This window comes from Leptinotarsa decemlineata, unplaced genomic scaffold (genome assembly GCF_025532065.1).
Source record: "Leptinotarsa decemlineata unplaced genomic scaffold, Ldec_3_MD MMD2_tig00026330_RagTag_RagTag, whole genome shotgun sequence".
Lineage (NCBI taxonomy): Eukaryota > Metazoa > Arthropoda > Insecta > Coleoptera > Chrysomelidae > Leptinotarsa > Leptinotarsa decemlineata.
Window position 1 is genome coordinate 6,747,218 of NW_027412690.1, and position 19,855 is coordinate 6,767,072.

Genomic DNA, 19,855 nt, shown 5'->3' on the forward strand with positions numbered 1-19,855 from the left:
ATCCAAACAATAATTATCCAAATCCCATGACATATCAAAATTACTGAATATTGATCCAAAATTCTAGTTCGTCATTGAGGGTTTTGAAATTGGGGTGTTTATTCAATTTATTTATTTCCAATGCTTCTAATGAATTCATTTCCCTTCCTTCACTACACGCACGTATGAAAAATATTCATGTTTTCTCAATTTGTTGTGTGATTTGTCTCTTGTAAATGTCAATATATAGCTGATTTGAATTGAAGGGGTTATATTTTTAGAAGTGAAGTGAATTTGGGGAAAGAAAGTTTTTGGCTTTCTACTACTCCATCTTGATACAAAAAAAGGGATGAGGGATTCTTCCAAAAAAAGGAAGGAAGTAATCAATTTGAAAATAACGGACGCCTAGCAGATGTTTCACATCTGCTAGCAGATGTTTCATATCTGCTAGGCGTCCCGTGACGGTTAACAATTTTTTTAGCCTACGATCTTTCAACTAAAAATCTGTATTTATAAGACAGGTTGAAGAGCATAAAAACACTGGTATAAGTTCGTTGGCATATTTTGGACTACGATTGCAGCTATTTTATCAGGTCTGAAAACTTCGTCATCAATGAGTTGTTTCAGTATTCGTTTGATAAGAAGTTATTGAATATTGTGGATTTTCTACTATTCGAGAGGAAGTTGGAATAAAATTTAAGAAAGGGGGTTCCTCTACGGTTTCATCAGAACCGTTGAAACCTCAGGAGGAGCACATAGGTTGAGAATAAAGTTTAAACAAATATTTAGAGTTCATTGTTGTAATTCTTTATTTTAAGAATATTTTTCACAAAGCGGCAACGCTGCAATCCGTTTAAATCATCGTGAAGTAAGCATCTTAACGCAGCTCTACGCATGACGTTAGAAATGTTTTCGATGCTTTCAGCACTTTCAGTTAGTTTACTTTTATCGCATGGATTGATTGTAACGGTATCACAGGATAACTTGCATCTAAAACAAAAAATCGGTCGGCGTGAGACTCATAATTGTCACAACCACGATTGTTTTGCTGGACGTAGTAGAAACGTTGTTAAAAACATTCGGGGATCACCCCATTTCTACGTATTTGATTCCCTTTTCGATTTTTGTAAATTAGTGCACTGGAAATCTTGGAATATATTTTGCTGCACAAATTTTTCTTCAAGGTGAGTTATATAAAGTATTCAAAAAAAAAACAGAGTTGCGGCTCTAGAATTTCAATAACTCGATGGAAAATAAGATTCCTACAAATTTCTATTTATCAAGAACCCTTTGACAAATCTGTTCACGTTGGACTCATTAGTCTAATCAACAAGTGCAAAAACATGAAAAATAGAGGTAAAGGTCCTAAAAATATAAGCGATAGCTCATTCGATTCGGAATCACCTCTAGAAAAATGTTTTTGAAGGATTTTGGTGCAGGTAAAAAATTGCAATTGTTATTAACAAAATAAGATTTACAAAAAATGGTATTTAGTTTTTCGTTAATAACTCAAAAAATATCAATACTTGAGCAATTTTGAAAAAAGCTCGTTGAAGAGGAGGAAATTTCTGATAAAAAAGTCCCCTGAGTCCCGAAACTCTATCTCCATTATTTATAATTTTAATTTGACATTATTAAAAGAAATGAATCGAATCTCGTAGAAAAAAAGTTTTATCACCATTTTTCAAAAAGTTATTCAATTGTTAACTAACAATTTTTTTCCCAATCTCCGTTGGCATAAATAATGGAATAAAAGGTATAAATAATTAACCTATAAATTTTAAACTTCGTGGAGCCCCTTATATATATATATATATATATATATATATATATATATATATATATATATATATATACATATATATATATATACATATATATATATATATATATATATATATATATATATATATATATATATATATATATATATATATATATATATATATATATATATATACTTCATACGATACTGCGATAAAAGTTCATAAAAATTTATTATATGGTAATTATGATTTTTTATAACTATTGCAAAATGAAATATCTGAAAATTGTTGATTTTTTTTTCAACTAATATTTAGCTATGTTTGTTTTCACTTATTTCGTACAACACTTTCATCTGAACTTCTCTACCTGCGTCTTGGTAGTGTTTATATATGGCATTTGAAGTCTCTGTAAATCGGAAGTCTCTGGAAGTTTCTCGAAGCGACGCGACATCTAGAACAGTCGCGAAGCGCAAGTCGAGTTGAGCGCGACCTTGGCCAAGTCACAATCGACTGACGACGACCAGCGGCGGCCGGCTTTATTTTGTTCAGGGGACGATTTACAACAATATGAAGCCAAGAATATTATTTACTGAATAAAAATATTTGTTATATTGAAGTTGATGAATGGGTTCATTGAGTATTTCTTTTCTTTTGGTAACCGCCCTTTTCTACTAAAGGGACAGTGACATTTGAAAAAACAACCCTATTTCCGAACATTTCAAGTTTTTCAATTGATGAAACGGTTCATTTCGAGATTCAGTTCAAATAGAGCATTTTTTATAAATAAGTTTCATTTGGTCCAAAAACAGTGACATAAGCTTTTACAGTTGAAATTTTTGTTGCGTATAGACTTTGCAACGGTATTTTTCATTAAAATTTCTGGATCAGTCATCGAAGAGAAATATTCTTCTCTATTCATAAGAAGTTCGATGAATCTAACTATAGGTGTATTCGTTTCGGATAAATATTCGTTTTGGATTGTTTTTCGAAAGCAGCAAATGATAGAGTAGATTCCAAGAAATCGGTTTCTTCCACAGATTCGACAACAGTTATATACTCATTCGTTTACGAGTATATATGGAAGAAAAAAATGGGTCTTGCCCATTTCTTTTGCAAAAGTTCCAAAGCAGTGATCAGTACTTCATAATACTGTGGAAAAGTTAAGAAAACATGTCAAAGTATTCCCATTTTTTCCATTTGTATTGTTTGAATTGTATTTCAAAATCAGCTATCAGCTTATTTCGAAATACGATTCTGTCAGTTTTATGAAATTTTCAGTGCTTTATTTTTCATAGGAATGAAATTAAAGTCAATCAATAACCAATTTGAAAATATTATATGCTATGAAAATTATGTCACTGTCAGAGATATTTTATTTTCAATTATTTAAAAAAAATATTCATGTAGTGAAATATAGGTTATGTTTTTCAACTAAATACAAACTCGATACAGTGAAAACATCATTATTATTATGTCAACAATATACTGGTTTTTCTTCGAACTGAAGTTAAAATAAGTTTCTTCAAGGTTTTTCCGTGGAAAAACAAATGGGAATTCCAACAAAGTGTGTTTATCACTTAATACTTCCACCTCCTACGATTAATGTAAACGATTTGGTATCTTATATGTAATGTAATCTATTTTGCGATAATGACAACATAAACGCTCTTTGAAATAACAGAAAAGGAAAAGCTACTTAGGTACCTATTGTTTGACCAGATATCTGATCGTCATACAGAATTCAGTTGGAGGCTTGACTTCAATTCCAGGAAAATAATAATCAGTAAACTTGACTATAGTTTGCAAAAACCAATCCTTTATTTACACTTTCAGGTTTTGTGGCATATTTCGAGAAATACTATACCCACAATTTCATCATCTTGACTCAGTGACTAATACTGAATCTATTCAATATTTTCAATATTTATCTTTGGATTTTCATGGAATTATTTTCCAGCAACTTGACTGCATATATATGCCCAAAGATTAAGTGAAAAACACCTTATCCCTTGCCTCTTATGTGGATCTACGATTATGTAGGTACGTGTGGCAGATCCCCGATGCAAAGACAACAACTAAGCCAGCTAATGTCGCGCAGAAAGTTGAAGTGAAACCATCAGGCACCTGTACAACGTCTTCCATTTGGAAGATTCGTTGCAAGTTACTTCCTGTGTAGGAAAAGCTAAATCACATCACATTACATGGACAATAGGTTCATGCTCCGTAATCCAAAGGATGAGATACCACTGGAGTCCCAAGAAGTGTACAGAGTACCATGCCAAGACTGTGACAAGACTTACATCGGCCAAACCAACAGGCGAATAAACATACGGAAAGATGAACACAAACTAGCAGTGGCACGTATTGGCTGCACGACACAACATCAATTTCGAGAACATGGAAATACCAGCAATAAAAACTTTTATTCTCGAACAATCAAAGAGGCTATCCGAATTGAAAAACGACCCAGCAATATAGCAATATGAACAAGAGAGATGATGCGCAAAGATAACCAACAACTTGGAGACCCTTTTCATCTAATAATGACGTTAATCATATCGATACTTTTGACAGTTTTCATTGGATTCAGCATCCCTTTATAATTTTCAAATGCCTCGTCCCTGTCCTTTAGAAGAAAAAAACGCAGCAATTTTAATTTTACGCTAATGCTAGGCGTGATTACCATGAAGCAGAAAGAATGTTTAATGGGCTCTTCCCAAATAATCCAATATCTGGTACACTAAATTTCAAAGGATTGGGAAAAAGGATCTGGAAGAAAATCTATTTCAGAAGAACAGCAATTTGACGTTCTGGCAGCTGTTGTTAATAATGAGCAACAAACAATGAAAACGGTAGCCTTGGATTATGGCGTATCTACGACCACTGTGAAAAAATATCTTGAAAAACACAAATTTCACCCATATAAATTAAAAATTCTGCATCAATTAACAGAAGACAACCCGGATGAAGACTACAGTTTTGTGAGTTCTTGTCTGACCGCATAACCCAAACTCTATTTGTTTTAGTTATGAAAGTACGTTTTTTCTCAATGGAACAGTAAACAGAATGTGTGTTATTGGTCCGACATAAATCCTCAATTTTTTCGATAGGATCATACTCAAACTCCAGAGGAGATCAACGTATGGGCTGATATTTTGGGTGAACATATCATAGTTCCAATATTCATGGCAGAAAATGTAACTGGGCATCTGTATTTAAATATGATTCAAAATCAGATCCATCACAGTATTCAAGAAGTTAGCTGGGGCAAACCCAAATGAATTTACCATGGATGTTACTTTTCAACAAGATGGTACATCCCCTCAATAATATAGACCCGTCCGAGATTGACTCAACGAGAATTTTCTTGGACGGTGGATACGCCCACGTGGCCCATTGAATGGCCAGCTAGGTCACCTGATATGACACCTATGGACTTTTTTTGTGTGGGTGGCAAATTTCAAACGCTTGTCAGTTTGGAACGGCTTTCCACAAACACAGCGGATAAAGACTCGGAAGGTCTTCAGAACCAGGAGCCACGTGACCCCCAAGTTGATGGTACCCTCTTGACACTAGTCCACGTGACCACAATCATTGCAATTTCATCTGTTTCATGTGTCAAGTATATTCCAATGGCACTACTTTCGAACCAGAACCACCAGGATTTGAACATCCGGACGAATGAAGGGCAGGTGTTTCTTGATTTCACTTCATCCATTGACTAACTTGTTTCTCCGCTAATCTCGAAATCACGCACCTACAATGTAAATAAATAACAGATTTCAATTATTCAATTCGACTTTCACTTTACTGGTAATTTTTATATTAACAGTTCCTCTGTAGTGACAGTGAATCTGGCAACCTCGTCGAATAGTGACCTGAATCGGTATTCTATCTACCTTCCGTCTTTATCTATTACATTCGGCATTGTTTAGCAGTGTTGCCAACCGTAACGGAATTTCAGTCTCCCTGGCGGCTTAGCGAATTTAGCAGAAAATTCAATAACAACTTTGATAAAAATTTTGGGATGGTACATTATTATCAAGAATAAATAATGTGTTCATTCATACACTTGAGAAAGCTACTGTGCTAGCGAAACATGTTGTGATTATATTTTTTCTAATAAAGTTTGTCGAGATCAAATCGAGAGGTGTAGTTTTTGAAATTACTATGGATCTTCATCAAGTAACGGCCGAATCAATCAGAAAAGTAAAAATTTCAAGTCAAGTTAATTCAGGACGTTTCGATTGTTAGTATCCACAATCGTCTTCGGGTGATAACTGGACTTATTTCTCCAAGATCTGACGATAGGTCATTCCAGTGCTTTCATCTATCCCCTCTTTCCTCTTTCCGCTTCATCGATTTTAGCGGGATGTGACTGTTAGGCGGGATTTGATCTTGTTCCGATTGATTATAGGTTTCCGTATGTTGCGTATCTCTACGCAAGCTTGGCTAAATGCGTTGTTGGACAACATATATGCAGCTTCTTTGAATTTTCTCCTAAACCAGTGTTTCTCTTTGTGGATGATTTCAGCTTGAGCCCACTTGATATTATGTTGATGAGTCCAAACATGCTCTGCTATTCCGGATTTGCTGGTTTCTTCTCGCTGTGTGTGTTTCTTGTTCTCAGCAATGCGAACTTTCAATTGCCTCTTAGTTTCCCCGATGTATGATTCTCCTCACTCGCAGGGTATCCGGTAAATGCAATTCTTGGAATCGCAGTCCGCGTTTGGTGGCCTGGTTTTTGTGAGGCTGCTACGGATAGTGTTCCCAAATCTGAAACAGGTCCTGATGTTATACTTGGACCCAATCCTTCTTATCCTTTCCGATACTCCTCTGATGTAGGGGACTACAAGTACTGGTTGTGGCGGCTTCTCTTCCTTGTGAAGCTATTGCTCTCTTCCAGCCAAAGTCTGTTCACCATCACTTTGGAGTAACCATTCCATTGAAGGTCATTTTTGATGATTCCTAGCTCTCGAATATCCTATAAATAGTTAGATCTCGTTATTACCTGAAGACTATTGTGGATACTAACAATCGAAACGTCGTGAAGTAACTTGGCTTGGAATCTTTTAATTTTTAATTTTCATCTCGTTTCAATTTTTTGATTGTTGCTTGTTTTATTCCATGGTAATTTCAGTTTTTTGATTAATATAATTGTTATTTTTCAGCTGATTTCATTATATCATAATAGACAATGGAAGTCCGAAATAATGAACTGTTTTTTTAATTATCATATTAAATTTACAATGGAATAGTTATTGAAATCATTTATTTTTGTTGAGATAGGTAGTATGGTATGTGTTTATTTTTCCGAAGAAAGTTAGTAGTATTGTTCATTTTTTAAAAGAAATTTAATATTTTGTTGAAAACTGTTTTAATATTGCAGCAGTTTATTGCAATCACTCGCTCAATAGTCAAACGAATATAAAAGCACGATTTGTATGTTCAGTTTGAATAAGGTGTGAAGTTGAAACTACGGATTTGGCATGAAAAGTGTGTTTTGATTCTCAGTTTGCTCTGTATTAAATCGTTTAAAATCAGTGGAGCTTGAACACATTTTAGGTAGACGCTTGTGATATTGAGGCTATTTTATGATTGTGTATTTCGATCACGGACCTTTTTATAGGGAAATGACTCAAGAGAACAAAAACAATTTTTGACTTGTTACATCATGAGGGTCTGGTAGATAAACATGAATAAAAGAGAACAAAGATGAATAGATCTCAACCTCAAGTTTTAAGGGGAAAATTAAAACTACCAAATATTTTCGAAACCATATTCAAGTGATATTTGATAAGCCGTGACAGTTGATAAAAGTTCATATTTTTCAATGGAAAGTTTATTTTCAACTTCGACATTGGCGTATACCTAGGTACGGAAATTGACTTCGATATTTTTGAAGTAAAAAATAATACGCCTATGTAAATTTATTTTAGAACTTCTCGTTCAATTTGGAAAAAAAAGTTCTCTTTTGGTTTTTCCTACAGTATAAAGTTTTCAAACAATAAATAAAAACCTATTGTCCAAGAAATTATTGAAAAATTTAATTGTATTGATTTCGATCATACTTGGATATTTACCGATGCGTTAAATGTTTGTTTCCGAATGAATATCACTTTCGAATCCCATGCTCAATTTCAAACAAGAAATCTCTCTTTTGAGTTTTTTCTTAGACGCGCTATTTTTGAGTAAAACGTTATATGATGGAATTGGCCTATGAGAATCCATAAGGTTTTCAAGTAACACGTTTTTGTGAGATTTTCATTGCACAGTTTACAAAACAGCAAGATCGAATTCAATACAAAAACATTTTTCTAAAAGTTTTCAGATGATACAAGGATTTTTAACGCGAAAACGACGTATCGTAGAAATGAAACGTTTTTATCCCAAATCAGTTGAACAGTGCGAAAATAAATTTTATATGACAAAAATTCATAGGCGTATCATTTTTTTTTTCAAAAAAATTGATGTCAATTCTAGTACCCGCGCAACTGTTTCAAGTGGAATTTCTTTTTATTGAAAAATAAAAATTTGTACTAACTGTCACTACTTACCAAATAACACTGAAATATCTCAACTATTGAATAATTTCCATCTTTTTCTTTAAACTCCAATCCCTCATATTTTCGTGTTTATATAACAACCTATAATTATTTTTTCATGCAGATTCATACCCTTGAATAATCGCAAGGAACACCTGGTATAGGTCAATTAGTGGATATAACACTAGAAAAGTTTTGCATTGTACATGCGCGGTTTTAATTATACCGTAGCGGAATTTTTGTCTCCATAGCGGTTTTTTCTTTCCTTGCGTAGCGACTTACGCCTCCAATTTGGCAACAGCGCTGTTCAGAAGTGCTCAGTTCCAGTAATCTTTCCTTAGATTGCGGTTTGCTTAGAAGGATTGTGTAGAATGTTACTACTTGTGTTGTCATCACTAAAAAACAAAAAGACTCAGTGTGTTGTGAACTAGTGCAGGATTTGATCGCTATTTTAAATTAATTCCATCTGTTTTTACAACTTTGAAGGTAAGAGAAACTAGTGTGTTTTTACGATGGTTTTTTACATCTGATCCTAGTTAACCAGTCAAATACTTCATCAACAAAAATCTAGTTGATTTCTGAACTTACATAACATTGTTTTACTTATAAACTTCATATGATGCATTCAAAACATGCCATGTTTTGGCAACAAGTTTGTCAGCTTCTATACGTAACAGTATGATTTGTTATTGGGCGGTATACCTATTTGTAGGTATATTGAGTTATTTCAATTAGACTGCCAGACGCCTACTTTGGATGCGGGATTTTTGATTTATAATTCGACTTGTCATTTTCTGTTTTCATCCGAAAGGCTTGAATCGTGCTGTCATCGCTCGCGAATAATGACGTAAGTTTGTGGGTGGTGGTTAATAATACTAATTAAAATCTTGACGGAGTTGCCACATCCTTTGATAAAGGAGTTTCTAAAATATTTGTTGGGATTCACGTAGGACGATTGTTAAAAATGCGACTAAAAATAGTTGTGAATGAAATTATTATAATTACTGTTCATGCTTCAGTACAGTATTCAACCTAAAGACAGATATCTTCAATAATTCATCTTAAAAAATGATTTACCATTCGTGATGTTACGAAAACAACATGAAACGCACCTGTAGATTATATTTCCCAATTATCAAATATTCAACTAATACCAATTTCACTGATATATTATCAGAGGTGAAAGTCATGTTTTGATTGTTTTTGTTTACTCAGAAGAAAGAATAAAAAAATCCAGACAAGAAGGTTCAACGCTGGTGTTAGCAATTTACAGATCTTGAAACTCCAACCTCAAAGACGAAACGAAGGACATATTTCATATGAATAATTCATTATTCTCAATTGATTTGATTGCCGTTTATATAACATTGCCAGATCCAGAAAGGTTGGTGGATGCTTCAAGTTCAAAGAAAATTCTGAAAGTAATTTCTTCGATTGACGACTTGTTTATTTTGTGGAAATTCATGTTCACTGAGGATGAAAATGGTGTATCTAATAGTCGAAACCGGTCAACAATAAAGAAATATAGTGGAAAATAGACAAAAGTGTGTTTTTGTAGTGTATCCTCTGAAAGTAATCACGACATAAACGTGAAGATCAAGTTCTTTTATCGTTGCCGACTGAAATTTTGAGATCATAACTAGTATTGAATTCAGCCAAAAGATCTGTTATTTAGTATGGAATCCATATGTAATCTCGAACTAGATGTAGAGATTCAAAAAGCATTGAACAGAAAGAATACTGGGAATCTGATGACTTGCCTAGGAACCTTCAAGGCAATAACTGTTATTCCAGGACCGGGAAAACTGTTTCAAAACAACATAAATCGACTCAGATTGAAAATAGGGCATACCTAACAATATAATGGGAACTGCAGGCCAGTAACACAACTTGAAATCCTGGCTTGGTTATGGATACTGACATACGCCAGTATCAGTATACTACCTGGGCTGAAAAGTTTCGGGTCTAACACGTAGATGGCGCTAGTCTTGTTGCATTCACCGCTTTTCCAGTTAGTACTAACCTTCAGAAGAAAGTTGTTGTACCTTTATGATATTCTACCCATAAGTTTGTGAGTTATTGTGTTAAGAGAGACACTACTTTCGTTATTTTCAAAATACTGGATAAAAAAAAATCGTGTTTTGATTTCACACTGCTTCTTGATGGGAAAAAACCTTTCAAGCGTAAGTTAGCTGACATTGTAAAAATGTCAAATGAACGTGTTGGTTTTATATTGTATGAGCATTCGACTATGAGTGTCGCGCGAGCTCACTGTTGACCAAAAACAAGAACGTCTAGTTGAGAAAATAATAAAGAAGCGACTGAATTCATTTCTGATTCACAGGTGGGATTCAAAGAAGGAAAATCAACTCAGGGTGCTATAAAAAAAATTACAGTTCGAATATACAAGGCTGTAAAAAACCATCGGAGTATTCATAGATTTGGCAAAAGCCTTCTTCGATACTGTTGATCACTCCATTCTATTGCAAACTTTAGAGGATATGGGTATTAGAGGTACAGTATACAATCTTATGAAATCATATTTAACTGGAAGAAAACAACAAGTGCGAATTCAAAACCACATTAGCAAGGAACAAATGATTACATGTGGTGTACTACTAGGTACCGTGTTAGGGCCCCTAGTCTGAATAATCTATTCATCACAGGAGCTGAATGTGAAATAATAAGTTTTGCGGACGACACTGTCCTGTTCTATGAAAGTGACACTTGACAGGAATTAAAACATGAAATCCAAAATGACTTTTCCAAGAAAATAAAATGGCTGAATTATAGATTGCTGTCAATTAATTTCGGAAAAACCATTTACTTACCTTTCAGCAGCAATAAAACTTATTCACCGCACTTCAATCAAATTTCTATCGGTAAAAACTTCACCATTATGTCAGCAGATAAAACTAAGTATCTTGGTATGGAACTCACATATAAATTATCAAGCAAAAAAACTACGATGTATTCTATATAGATTCAGAAGGATAGAAGACATATTTGAAACCAGACAGCTAAAAATTCTTTACCAAAGTTAGATAGAATCTTACCAAAAATATGGAACAGTCGGATGGGGAGGGGTTTCCAAAACCTTTTAAAAGCCACTCTTAGGAATCGTAAAAACGATTCCTAAGAAGGATACTTTTCAAAAACAACAGATACCCGAGTGATGCTCTCTATGAAGAGTCTGAGATTTTTAATATCAGACAAATATTCTTTTACCACATCGCTACAACTCACTTCTTCAATAATACCGAACTTATTGAACCTCATACCTATACTGCGAGACAAAAAAATTGTTATTTAGTAGCTTTTGCTTCGAACTGAGTAGGCCAAAAATGCTATCAATATTTAGCACCAAAAGTATTTAATCTCGTTCCCGAAACACTGCAAAACGAAACGCCAGCATTGAGATTCAAAAAAGATTTAAAACTATTTATAAAACAATCGCCTCGTCATTATATACGGTCAATAATTGAAAATTGAAAGTAAGTTTAGATATTCATAATGTTATCCTAAGTGCACTTAGTACTTGTATATCGCTCTATTCCAGTATTTTGAAATCCTAAAATTTTTTCATAAATATATTGTATGGTAGTCTGCATTAATAATTATACTTATTCAGCTCTCACAATAATTGTGTACTTGATTTTATTGTAAGTGATTTTAGTACCTGTAGTAGGTAGGTAGGTCTAAAATGAGTGGGTCTACCCGACCCTCCACCGCAACCCACAAGGGTTTATTGTGGCTCACACCTATTCACACTCGGTCAACTAACCCATCTTCTTAACGAAGCCGATTAGTTTGTATGGTGAGTGGTCTTTCAGGTCAGATGGTGACAGTACGGATCTGAATCAGGTTCTGGTCCAATGAAGCCGCTTACAGCACCCTCCTTCGTAAGAGAGTCAGCAGCTTCATTGCCTTCCAAGCCAGTATGGCCAGGAACCCATACCAGAGACAATCTGTTGAGTCTTCCTATCGAGGAGAGTCGTTTTTGGCAGTTTTCTACCAATTTAGACGTTGCTCGGTAGGAGCCAAGAGCTTCCAACACCGCTTGACTGCCCGAGAATACTTTTATTGACTTGTGAGTGAGGTTGGATTTATCCAATCTCTCCGCACACAAATCAATAGCGTAAATTTCCGCTTGAAATACAGTCGCATAAGTTCCTACGCAGATAGATAACTCTGCCTGGGTCTGCGACTGAAAACACCTGCACCAGAATCGGAAGCTGTTTTTGATCCTTCTGTGAACCAACAGCTATCTGCTCTTTATATTTCCTTCTCCCGGAGGATCCAGTCCTCTCTACTCGGGAATAGTACTTTATAAGACAGTTCGTAGTTGATAGTTGGAGGCATAAGGTCAGAGGTCATTTACAGAATGCTGTGACTTCCAATTTCAATCAACAGTCTGTTGCACTTTGCATTGAATTGATTTGTGCAATAAGCAATGTGCACAGGTCTGTATGCAGTCCATCTAGCCTCTCTTTACAGAAAAATGTGGACAGGAGGTAGATCTAGAAGGATCTCCATGGCCGCTGACGGTGTGGTACTGATGACACCACTGATGACACCAGACATGCCTGTTTCTGTAAGCCAGAGAGCTTCGCTTGGGCCGTTTTCTGTAAAGCCTTCGGCTACCAAGCAGTTATACCTATAGTACTCTCGAATAATTTGTAAGTACTCATGGTGTATACGCCCACACACAAGCAGTACCAACTGTATATTCTTGTTTATTCACAGTAATGCTGTATTTGTTAAACTATACTCTGTTGAACTATACCCTATTTTTCTTGTGTGAATGAATATTATTATATTATAATTATTCTGAGCAGTGTCAGTGAATTTTTGCGTCGATATGCGACAATGGATGAAACATGGATCCATAACTTCCTTCTGGAATCAAAACGATCGTCATCTGAGTGGAGAGCAACTGGTGAATTTTATCCAAAGCTCCGGAAAGCACAACAATCGGCTGGAAAGGTTATGGCCTTGGTATTTTGGGATGTGCGTGCTGTAATATTCATCAACTATCTTGAGAAGGAAAATACCATCAACATTGTGTCAATTTTGAAACTTACAATGGGCTATCTCACGAACGAAAGCTGATATCGAAAAATGCTTGGAATCGTTTCTGGGATAGTGAGGGGGAACTAAAGTGACATGAAAGAAAACTCACCCCCATCAACCCCCTAGGCCCCACCCACCAAAACACAAAAAGTTTAAATTGCAAACCCCCTACTTGTGATACATCATTAACGAGTTTCAAACGGAATGTTCACAGACAAAATCGCCGTTATTGGAGTGACACCAACCCTCACGTTTTTCGGGAAACACATACCCAGAAAAAATTAACGTTTGGGCAGGAATATTGGGAAACCATATTGTAGGACCTCGATTTATTGATAAAAATTTAACAGGGGAACTGTATTTGGATATGGTGGAAACTACTGTTAACCCTCTCATCACTGAAATCGTCGAAGCGAATCCTAATGAATTCGATATGGATATTGTATTCCAACAAGATGGAGCACCACCACATTACTCCAGACAAGTAAGAAACTATTTGGATACTACTTTTCCCGGTCGTTGGATTGGCCGTCGAGGTCCTACACAATGGCCAGCCCGCTCGCCAGATTTGGCACCTTTGACGTTTTTTTATGGGGCTATTTGAAGCAAAAAGTGTACGAAACTGAACCTGCTTCAATATTGGATATACGGCAGAGAATAATAAATATTTGTAGAGATATTGACGCTACTGATGGTGATAAAACCTAAACTGAATACTAAAAAGATGACAGTATTCAGGAGATTTGATTGAATTCGCTGCTCCGACAAAAAAGGATAAATTATAGGTACTGAGTGATTATTTTTTCCGGTCCTTGTAAAAAAATTATATTTGCCACGAAACGACAGATTGAAAATCTGTGAACGCCGTCTTGTACACCGTAAAAAGTGGCAACGAGAAAGTGTGTTTAGTATCTTCTTAGATAACGTCTAAAAAAAATTAAACCTTCTTTGGAATATCTACAGAACTGATCGGAATTCCCTAGACTTCTGAGATGATTCCAATTAACTCTGTATTGATCACCTTTTTCCTGTGTGTGTATACCACATGGGTTGCAATTTTCCTGTGTTCGCCTTCCTTATTTTGGACACAGAGTGAAACTATGAAACTAGTTCTACCTGAAATACAAAATGATGATATTCAGAGGCAATAATAATTATATTCTGAAGTTGCCACGATATTGACGAAATATATATGTATTTGAGGTGGGACTATATCGTTAGTAACGGTTTTCGAGGTAACGCAGTCTTTAGAAATTGTGATTCTCTCTCTCTCTCTCTATTTTGGATGGTCGTTGCTTCCTATCTTCAGGCGCATTTGACCAATGCTCCTCCTGTTACGTAACTGGCTGTTACAAAAGCTTCGTCGGGGGACAAAGACTGTCTTGCAGTTTGCAAGTCTGTGTCCGAAATGGGCTCTACTTTTCTTGGAAATTAAACTATTTTCTTCTTCATAAAATAGTATTGTTGCGATCCCACTCCCACGTGGACATCCGGTTCACCCCGGCCTCCAACCGGCGTGAATGGGAGCAAGTATTATAAATATTTTACACAAACACAAACAATTTTTATTAACACTATTATTTTTACGATTGCTGGCTCGTTATAAAACGGCGGACATCACAACACAAACTGAATTCCGTCTCCAAAAATGGCGTCCGCTTACCTTCTTTGTGATCGGTCGCTATCGACACGTCCGTCCACCACCACATCGGAAACGGAACTCAGAAATTGTTATTGTTTAAAGAAACAAAACTCAAACTTTTCCATATTCTTTTTGTTGTTGATAGACCGATTTATAACATGCCAGCAATTAGTTCCTCATTTTCTCGGCAATAGGTTTGTGTTTGTGTCGTATCTGAATTCACTAATATGGTTCAACTGTACTTAAAATCAATTGCTTTCAATTACAGTTCAATTATAGTCTGGCTACCAGTAATTGATTTGATGAGAATCGATTGGTATGCGTATGGCTGTTATAGATATTTATGTGAAACATTCAGAGTGGATCATCGAAAATGTACCTACATCAGGGCAGAAAAATATTTAAAAAAGGGTTACGAGTTATGATCCTAACACCAGTGTGAAACCTTCACTCTTGTAAGCGAGAGTGTCATTTCCTAATTTTAAAATGGGAATAAGGATCAAAGTACTTCATTACATCGTCTTGTAGGAAGTAACATTTCCAAAATGTTATACAAGGTGTTCGGGATCGATGACTAATTGAGAATATATGAAAATTGGCCGAAACTCAGTTTTTTTCGAATGGAACACCCTGTAATTTAGGATAGTTTTGAAATTATCGATGATGTCTGAAACATTCCTTATTATAAAAATCAACCGTTCACAAGATATTTCAGTTTTTCTTGAAAAAATAAAACATGCGCATGTCCACCATGAATCTACGGGCTACGAAACAGTTATAGTATTTCCAATACCAATTGGAACAGCACAGAGAAGAATTTTCCGCCTCGACATAGGCGTCGGCATATTATTTTTCAGTGGTAGTTTTTCAGTTACTTTTTCTTACGATCATAGCAATTGATCACCCAACTGATTTTTTTCACCATGGGTAATTATGAAAAACTTCGAAATTTAAGGTAGTTGATTTCCGAGTCGAAAACTCTAAAATACAATGAAAACACAAATAATCACTCTCAATTCTCGTCAAACATATATTTACAAAATAATAGAAACCAACAAAATTGCTGGAAAAATCAAAATTCTTCGCTATATTCGGATGAGGTGGAATTATTATCGGGTTGAATAACGATCGAATTTATGGAACTTTGCACATTATATTTGTTCTCTTCTTTTATAACGTGGGCCATATGGTTTTTCTGCATATCACTATCACCTACTTCATTTACCACTCGCCTTATATTGTCAAGCATTACAGCATTCAAAGTCGGTGACTGATTACATTTCCGCAAGCTTTCTTTCATTGTGGCCCAAACCATTTCATATGGGTTGAACATACAATAGTGTGGAGGCAAACGTAAGAGAATATGACCACGTGTTTCACACATCGAATCAATAATATACTCTTTTTTGAAATAACGTTGTTTTATGGTCGCCAGTAATTACTTTTTCGTTGGAATCTTTTCGGGTATTTCCATGTCATGATTTCGCATGAAATCAACAATATCTGCTTTTTTTGTGTTATTGTTGGGTATTGTGGTCAATAACCGAGAATGATACGAAGCGTTATCCATAACAATAACCGAATATTTGGGAGAAGCTGCTCACTGAACCAGGTTTCGAATAAAACCACAGTCATATCTTCGTGGTAATCAGCAGACGAATCTTTTAAATTTTTGGCTGACAGAAGAAAAACGTTAGGTACGAAACAACTTTCATTCCCGGCATGTAAAATTATAATACGTTTTCCCATTGAAGAAGCTGTGTTCAAAGCACAACCATATTAGAAAACATCATGGGTGTCAAACCAAGTTTCGTCGAGGTAGATTATATGTCTGCTGGATTCTCGGTAGCTTTTCATTCGTCTCAAATATTCTTGTCGGAGTTGGACAATGCTTGTCTGCTTTTTAATCTATTGTTGACAAATTAATTTGCAGGTAGTGGTTCCACTAGTTAATTAGCGAAAAATCAATTAAGATAATCATCATTTAACAAACAAAGTCCACATCGGACCAAAAAACTGCAGCTATATAAACAGCTAACCCTTATCTTTAAATACAGTATCAATTTTCTTCATCTGAAGATGCTAAGCTTGTTAGCGAAACGCGTGTCGAGTCCAAAAATATCAGTTTGGTGTTAGGGTAACTGATCTCTAGAAAAATTTTTCAAAAACCGGTTTGCAAAACCACCCACTTCCTCACCTAACCCCACGAACACACGGCACTGATAAAGAAATATTGTGAAACGGACAAAAAATTAGTATTCAGCCAGTCGAGCTAGCCGAGCCTCAACTACATTTGATATCACGTTTACTAACTATCTGGGCGACTAGGGGCCACAGGCAAGAAATGTTTATGACTGTACTCTTATTTTTATTGCCGTTCCAATTAGGATTGGATATACTATACATAAAGTTTATTATTTGTCGGCATGGTTTTTATTGTATACAGGATTTCAGATGAATAAATAATGAATCAAAAGTTGTTTGTTCTAAATGTTTTATAAACGAGCGATAACTCAAAAATATTGCATTGTTTCTTCACACAAAATATTAAAACTATTTCAAATATGTTCGAAGATATATTCATTAACTTTCAGGCATTTATTAACTCACTTCGTCATATTATTTATACCAGTGGTTTCCAAACTATGGGTCGCGACCCACTAGTGGGCCGCGGGAGGAATTTGGGATTGAAAACACTTGATACTTTTGATTTTTTTTCCGTTTTTGGATAAAGGCTAGGGAAGAGTATCCAGTTTTTTCGAACATAGCCTTAAAAGAGCTGATGGGGTTTCAACCAAATATTTGTGTGAGAGGGTATTCTGAACTTGTATATTGAAAAAATGAATATATAAAAAGGCTTTGTGTGAAAAGTGCTTTCACCTTTCAACTTTCAACCCAGATATAGAATATCTTGTAAATCGTAAGCACCAGCTCCACAAGTCACATTAGTTACATAAGTCTCGTTTTTTCATTTTTTGTATTTGTTTAGTTTTAAGATCATATCATTTTTAGCTTTTTCTTTTTGAGGTATATTCCTCAATAGTGAATGATCACGATAATGATAATAAAAATATTATTAAAAATAATAATTGTACTTAATATTATTTAATATGAGAATCAAGAAAAAAAATCCACATTGAAGGTGGGTCCCCAGGCAAAAAAGTTTGGGAAACGCTGATTTACACCATGACTGATGTCATCGACATCTAGAGTACTGGATGAATTTTTTATTTATGATGATTATTGATGAGTACTTTATCATTGTAAATTTCCTATAATATCATCATTTATACCGTTATACTATAAATGTTATTATAGTGGCCTGTTCGCTATTCAATAAATTCTCCTTTTATCACTTAATACACAATAATCATGCTCTCTAAGAAAGTATATCTCTGTAAAGCTACAATCTGTTTCGAAAATCATCACACCTGGACCAATTCAGCCTTATCGTTCGTTACAAGTGGCACCATTACCAGTGTTCGCCGAAACTATTATTTAGTCGATTACTTTGAATGATTGAGCAAGATTGGGAATCTCGGAGGATCATAGCCTGAAAATAACTCAGTGGTCTAGTACTCATCACAGTGATAACTAGTGCGTTATAAATTTATATTAACGAATCCGTTTGGTGAGTAGCTTTTCAGGAATTGGTAGTAGCTTCATACAACATTTAAGTTTGAATTGGGTTTTTTCTTCAACCAACTGTCGTATTCATATGTTGAAGGATTGATGAGGTTTTACTTTCATGTGATGTGATTCCAAACGGTGCAGATAAATTTAGTTCCTGCGTTACTGATACTATTTGATAGTGAGGGTGTTTTATTTAAAAGTTATTACAATCGTTTCGGGGTAGTAGATTTCTTCCTACAGTCATGATAGAAAGGGACGTTCCATTATACCTTGTTATCAATGGCGGCCCTAAGGGTTGGCGAACAGTGACTCTAATTGAAAAAATGACACTTGAAATTTTTGTTTGAAGGTGGTTGACAATGTTATGTGGTGTATTTCATCAGTTCGGACTTCCATGGTCTAATTTAATATGAATTGATTTAAAACCCCTGAAATAATTTGTAAAAAGATTACCTGAAAAAAATAACAATTTTATTAAATAAAAAACTGGAATACAAGCAACAACAAAAAATAAAAATAAAAAAAAAATTGAAATATCAATACAAGCTGAAAATAAAAAAAATAACTTCAATGGCCTCTTAGTTTCACCGATGTATGATTCTCCATACTCGCAGGGTATTCTGTAAATGCAATTCTTGGAATCGCAGTCCGCGTTTGGTGGCCTGGTTTTCGTGAGGCTGCTACGGATAGTGTTCCCAGTGTTCCCAGATCTGAAGCAGATCTTGATGTTATATTTGGACCCAATCCTTCTTATCCTTTCCGATAATCCTCTGATGTAGGGAAGTACAAGCACTGGTTGTGGCGGCTTCTCTTCCTTGTGGAGCTCACGCCAGACGTGAAAGCCTACATTTCTATATAAAGAAGACTCATTCCACCTATGCGTGTCATCTTTTTTTTGAAAAAAATCACCATTTTAACAAATCGAAGATTTTTTTTGTCGAAATACTTGTTAAAATATTAAGGCAGCTCCATTGGAAGTAAAGTTAATGCGTCTAACCGCGTCAGGTGAGTCAGTCAGTCAGGTGAGTGCCGGCTTAGCGGTCTCAAGTCAAGACACGATAGATTTCAACAATGAAATTCCATCTTTGAAAAATACGGATTCAGTCATTTACGTTTTCTTTTCATATATTTGAACAAGGTGTCTTTAATAATTGTACTTTCAAACAAAAGGACATTCGACTGAGAGCATTATCTTCCGTAATGATATTTTCTGGAAT

The 19,855-nt window shown here is 35.2% G+C and overlaps 1 protein-coding gene across 3 annotated transcripts in view; it reads left to right on the forward strand.

Moving 5' to 3' along the window:
- Positions 1-911: 911 nt before the first annotated feature.
- LOC111507622 (acyl-CoA Delta-9 desaturase) overlaps positions 912-19,855 on the forward strand; it is an 85,985-nt gene continuing 67,041 nt past the window's right edge. The window contains exon 1 of one of the 3 annotated variants that reach the window (XM_074183057.1): positions 912-1,163. The gene's annotated coding sequence lies outside the window, so the exon portion shown is untranslated. Of the gene's footprint in view, positions 1,164-8,599; positions 8,777-18,480; positions 18,637-19,855 lie in introns of those variants that run through there. The other 2 variants (XM_074183056.1, XM_074183058.1) reach the window with 2 other exon arrangements.